We start from the raw sequence: 6,324 nt of genomic DNA, 5'->3' as shown, positions 1-6,324 counted from the left end.
AGGTTGTAACCACAGGGGCCAACAATACAAAAGCCTGAGCATCTTCATTCACCCTCCATCAAAAGCCTAGAAGTCTCAGATCATAGTATTCGTAAAATCAGATTTTAGTGAGGGCCCTCTTCCTGGTTTCAGGTGGCTGACTTCTCTTTGTATCCTCAACGAGGAGAAAGCATAGTGAAGCAAGCTCTTAAAGAGCACTTATCCCATTTATGAGGACGCCAGCCTCATGATTCCATGTAATACTCATCTCCCAAAGAAGGTTTCCTAATAGTATGACACTGGAGAGTAATGTTTGGACAGATGGCTTCTCTAGGACAGAAATATTCAGTCCATAACATGATGGAAAAGATAAATGTTTGGAGAATGACTATGTAAGGAGGTAGTGGGGTAAAAGGAATAAAATAAGACTATGGAGTAGGAATAGAGACCGTTATCTCTCCCAATTCTGTTAGCAACTCAACTCCTCATTCCCTAGCTAATATATTAGGCCTGTGTCTAATCACATGCCATTCTTCAGTTTGTCTTTCAAAGTCCTTTTAAGTTATTTATTATTTCCCATCTCTTTTTATCAGAATATAAACCAAATTTTATTCTTGGTCGTGAAACAGCAATGAGATTATATCAGTGAATGCACTTGTCCAACAAAAGCTGCATCAGTGCAAAGTAGCAGTGCTATGATACTGTTTTTATTGCTTGAAAGAAAACCCAGAGAATGAATATAAACTGATAAATGTTAACTGAATGTATTGTGGTAATCATTTTGAAATACATGTTTTATGAATACCATATCGTGTCATATACTTAAATTTCTACAATATTATATGTCCACCGTATCACAATAAAACTGAAAAATAGACGGCTGGAAATGCGAGGAAAAACAATTAAAACTTTAATCCGTTTGCTATTTGCAAAAGCCAAAAAGAACCAAAGTCAAGGATCTGTAGCATTTCCACAAAAAGATTCTTGTTTACATTATTACCTGTTTTTCAATTTTTCAAAATAAGGCTGAAGATATTCTTTCTAAGAAAGGAGTTTCAAAATGGACACTAGATAAGTGGAGAAAATGGGTGCTTTGTGAATGCAATAACATTTAAACCTGGGCTAAATATACCAACGTATTGGTGAATAGTTAGAGATTTCTGCACAAACTCCCCCTTTCAGAAATGTACTAAATCTATAGTTACTCGTCATAGGTAAATGCAGCTCTAATATATTTATCAATCAGAGTTACCCAGACTAGAAAGGAGTACTCTGATAAACAACCCATATCAGTCCAGATGGTGTGAAAAGGGCTTAATCATAACAGCATACAGAAACATCCGCTCTCATGAGCTTTGTTTATCATTTCCAAGATCTCAGTTTAAGCTTGTCCTGTGATTTGTAGGTGGCCTGGTATTTCTTACAGGTTCCAGATGTTTTTTCCTGAAGTCAAGGACAGTCACAGGAAATTAGCTTAACATTATAAGTTTTAATCATGAGTGGGTATGTAATAAAGTTGAATTTCATTTCCTCAAAAACCCTTCTTGGGACTTACCTTCTTATTTCTTTAGTATTTTTAAAAGTTCATTGAAATAACATATGATGTTCACATTCCAAAGTTCTCTACCAGAGGGAAATATGTAACATATAATGTAATCATATATAATGTATATTATGATATATACAATGTGATAATAAATCACATATAGTGCAATAAAATAAAATCTTTATTTCTTCCAGATCTACCATCGTTCCTGTCATAATCCGAGTCCTGAGTGAATGTATGAATTAAAACAATAAGTGAGTAAATGATCAAATTAATTTCATTTTTATTTTCTCTCATATGAGCATGATAAGATTGCCAGGACACCCACATCACTACCATGCTCCAAACACAACTGGTTTTGTGAAAAGGGGGGGACTATTAAATTATTTCAAAAGAAGTTATTTACATTTTTTCACATATCAATACCAGATCAAGTAACCACATGGATTTTTTTTATAAAGCAGTGATTGTTGTAAGTTATTACGGAATTATCTATGCTGGGATTTTACGAATAATGGCTTTGGCTGTGGAGTTTATACAGTTTTCCATGGTTTTCTAGCTAATGAGCTGGTACAGTGCCTGAGGTCCAGTAAGACCTCCTGCAGTTTCAGCAACATGCTTTCTTTATTGAACAGGTCTGTTTATTCATAACTGTCAAACCACCAGCAAGTTATCAACCCACATTCAAGGCAGGCATGAAACTGTACTTTTGTTTATGTGAGCTCTTGAGGGAAAAAGAAATGGGACTGTTTTTATACATTTTTAAACTGGTAAGAAAAAAACACTGGGATTTAAAAAAAAAAATCCAAAGTCCTTTCTCCTCAAGGGGCTTTTCTTTCTTAGTGTTGTTCATGCAGGGACTGTTTTGGAAATGCTGACAGGATCTTAGCAAAGGCCTCCAGAGGGAAACATATAATATGTTTATTTATCTTAGAAACCACAAGAACATTTCAAAAGGCCAGAATTGGCCCTGTTAAATGTGTTGCTAACATGTACAGTATGATTGCTTAGTTTGGATAAATTCAAGTCACTTAGGAGATTAAAAAAAAAAATCTGTATTCTGGCATTTTCCAAATATATGTCTACAACCCAACCTCCTCCCTTGAGCTCTAGGTTCCTAGAGGCAAAGCTTCATTGATATCTTCACAAGGAAACTGAATGAGTCTTAAAATGAATAGATCCAAAACCAAATTTATTATTTCTACACCCTCTACCTCATGTCCTCAGTCTTTCCCAGTTTCAGTAAATGATGACTCACCTTCCCAGGCTAACATTTGTGAAATCATCCCAATCTCCATTCCTTCTTTTTCATATACCATAGCCTCTCAGCCTTCCTTGTCCTCTTAACCTTCTGAGGACACCACCACTTTCTCTGTTTTATCCAGGTGAAAATTCACCATGGTCTCTTGATAGATTATTGCAGTAACATCCTGATTATCCTTTATGGGTCCTTCCTGACCCCTCCACTATCCATGTGGTCAGAGATGTCCTATCACAGAGAGTTGAATCCAGCCATTCCTCCGATGAGAATCCTTCAATAGCCTCCTGTTTTGCTCATGAGAAAAGCTAATCTTTAAAATTGCTTAAAAGTTCTGCATGAGTTGGGTTCCCATGAGCTAGATCTCTGATCTCACATCACACCTTACAGCTTGTGTCTCTGTACTTCACTCAGTTCACATTTGCTCTTTTGGCTGTTACTACAACCCACTATGAATCTTCCTAATTTAGGGCTCCTTTTTTCTTGTTTTCTCCCATCCATGTATCTCTATTCAAACATCATTTTATCTGCATTATCATTCTCTTTTCATCCTACATAAAAATAGCAAGTTCTATCTTGTCACATGCCTTCTTCTCCAGCCTTGTTTTATTTTTCTGCCTTGTATTTGTCCTGATCCAGAACCCCCTCTCACAGTGATGTCTGCTTCATGAGAGCAAGACTTTCTTTACTGCATAATCTCAACTACTAGGATAGTGTCAGGTACACTGTGGGCCTGAATAAATGTACTGAGTAGATGAAATATTATGCACTAAGAATTTATCAGCCTCGGGCCTCCCCCGGTGGCACAGCGGTTGAGCACTGGGTTGCGAAGCTGCCCGCAGCCTCTGTAGTGCCAGTTCGATCCCCGGCCACAGGGCGGGTCCCACATGGCGCACAGACCTCTCTTGCCACGCCCGCTGCTCCCCTCAGCAGTGTACTTTGTCTGCCTGTTCTGTTCTCCGCTTTGGCTCTGGTGAATTCTCTCATCCTCCCATGCTTCTGACTGTACCCAGTGCTTATGTAAATAAATAAATAAATAAATAAATCTTAAAAAAAAAAAAGTTAAAAAAAAAAAAGAATTTATCAGCCTCAGACAGGTTGATTGAACTATTTTGTCACTTTGGTTGTATTTTAAAACTGATTCACATTCTATGTTTGTCCATGATGGACTGAAACTATTTTTTTTAAAGATTTATTTTTATTTATATCTGCCTACAAGAACTGGGGTGTAGGCCAGAGGTGCAGGGTGTGAGAGGATTCAGCAGACAAGAGCAGGTGCAAAACAGGCAGATCTGATGAAATACACTGTTGAGGGGAGCAGCAGTGAGGCAGGAGAGGCCTGCTGTGCCATGTGGGTTGGCTCCCTGGTGGGGAATAAAACCTGGGCTGCAGTGGCTGGTGATAGCTTGATAGCACTGAGATTTTAACCCCTGAGAGCCACTAGGGAGGCTCTGGGCTGAAAGAATTACTTCAGTCCTCAAATTCTCTATTGGAATAAGTGGGATGATAGAAAGTACCTGAATGGTAAGTGAATGTTACATTGATCCTTGTGACTGGAAGAATAGTTCACTATGCCTATCATTATGATTATCGTGGCTCAGCTGGAGCACAAGTGCCCTGGCCAGAGCCAATGTGCTCCTTTCTGTCTTGCTTCAGGAGGAGACCTCATCTCCCTGGCTTTCTTGCTGGTTGTCATCGTTTTGATCAGTGAGATTCTGAAGTGGAAGGACATCGGAGGTAGGAGAGACAGCAGACACCCCACAGAGAACCTCACCTGTCGCAGAAGTTGCATTCCTCTGGGATCACAGCCCCCTGGGCTCCGTAGTTGTCCTCTCACCTGGCTCCAGAACCCTAAGTTCTTCACTTTTCATTCAGTTACACGGTTAGGAATATCCTCCTATCATTGCCTATGGCTGGGTGCCCCACCACCTCTTGTTTTTGTGGAAAGAGTCCCCTCGCTAAATCCTCTTTAGTTGAACTCTCCTGGGGTAAATTCTGTTACCTCCCAAACTCTGGCTTTCACAAAGAGAGGTGCCCACCCTTTGTGGCGCAAGGGGTTAAGACGCAGCACTATGAAGCTATCTGTAGCCACTGCAGCACAAGTTCCATCCCCAGCCAGGGAGATGACCCACATGGCGCAGCAGACCTCTCCTGTCTCGTCTGCTGCTCCCCTCAGCAGTGTATTTCAGTCAATCCGCCTGTTCTGTTCTCCACTCTGTCTCTGGTGAATCCTGTCACACGCGTCTTCCCCCCCCCCCAACCACCACATCTCGGGCCTGCACCCCAGCTCTCATATGCATGAATGAAAAATCTTAAAAAAAAAAAAAAATCCTGATGTGAGATGTTGCCAGGTATGTGATTACAAGAAATCAGGAAAACTATTTAATTTCTCTTCAGTTCACTTTTCTGCAAAATGGGAATAGAATAGAATAATACTTGCACATTAATACAAAGCATTGTGGAGCTGGTATGCAATAGAGAATCTTGTGAGTTTTCCTAGAAATTTTATGTTAATATGTGGCATTATGCTTTTGTGTCCTGAATAGGGTAATAGGGAAGATTCTATTTTACAAACATGAGGGAAATCACCCTAAAAATTCAATGAAGGGAGGCAAAACTGAAAGGATAGCAGAGAAACTCAGCTAGATCTCTGGTCAAACTATACCTAAAGACTCATCTAGCAGGATTGTTGTATATATCCCTTTATAGTTTAAACCATTTTAGATTTGGTTGTTAGTATTTGCAACCATTAAAGCACCTAGTTGTAGAAGAAGCAAATTATCTTTACCTGTTTGCTTATTAGATATTGACAGCATAAATGTGCTATTTGATAAATGTTTACTTTGGCAAATAAGCCCATTCCAAGGCTTGGTGAATGTTTTGCTTTAATAGCTGTTTCTAAATATTGAAGAAAAAATGTCTAACATCAAATATTTAACCAAAAGCAATAAATATTCCTAATATATCTAGTAATTATAAAACTGTTCAGAAAACAACCTGGTTATGTACATGATAGTTTGATTTAGTATCTTGGTAACTGAAAATATCAGTTTTCCAGACCAACTGGAAAAAGATGGCTTTGTGCCTTATCAACTCAACCTTGAACATAGACAATGTCAGTTACCATACACAAATGTCAAGCTTGGGTATAGAAAAAAATATATGAGTACATACAATGTGTTATTTTTATCAAGAAGGTAATATCTCATCAGAGTATTAAATTTTGGGAAGATTTATAATTACACTTTTATACAATTGTTTTGAAAGCATTAGTGAATTTATTTTTTTTTAATGACATTAGCAAAAATTTTACATAGCCTGTATTGAATTCACATATTCAAAGGAGGCCTTACCAGTAATAATGGGGATTAATACAGAGCTAGAGTTTGATGAGTGACTTTGTCAAAGAAGCTAACCACTCTATAAGTAACAGAAGATTGATACTTTTTATTTCATTCTTTCTGCAAATTGAAAGAAAAAGCTTTACTAAGTTGTTTACATACATATTTACTCCAAATTTTACATTTTGTGAAATAAGAAT

The sequence above is a fragment of the Talpa europaea genome, assembly GCF_964194135.1.
Source record: "Talpa europaea genome assembly, chromosome: 15".
Classification (NCBI taxonomy): Eukaryota; Metazoa; Chordata; class Mammalia; order Eulipotyphla; family Talpidae; genus Talpa; species Talpa europaea.
This window is presented reverse-complemented; position numbering follows the sequence as displayed.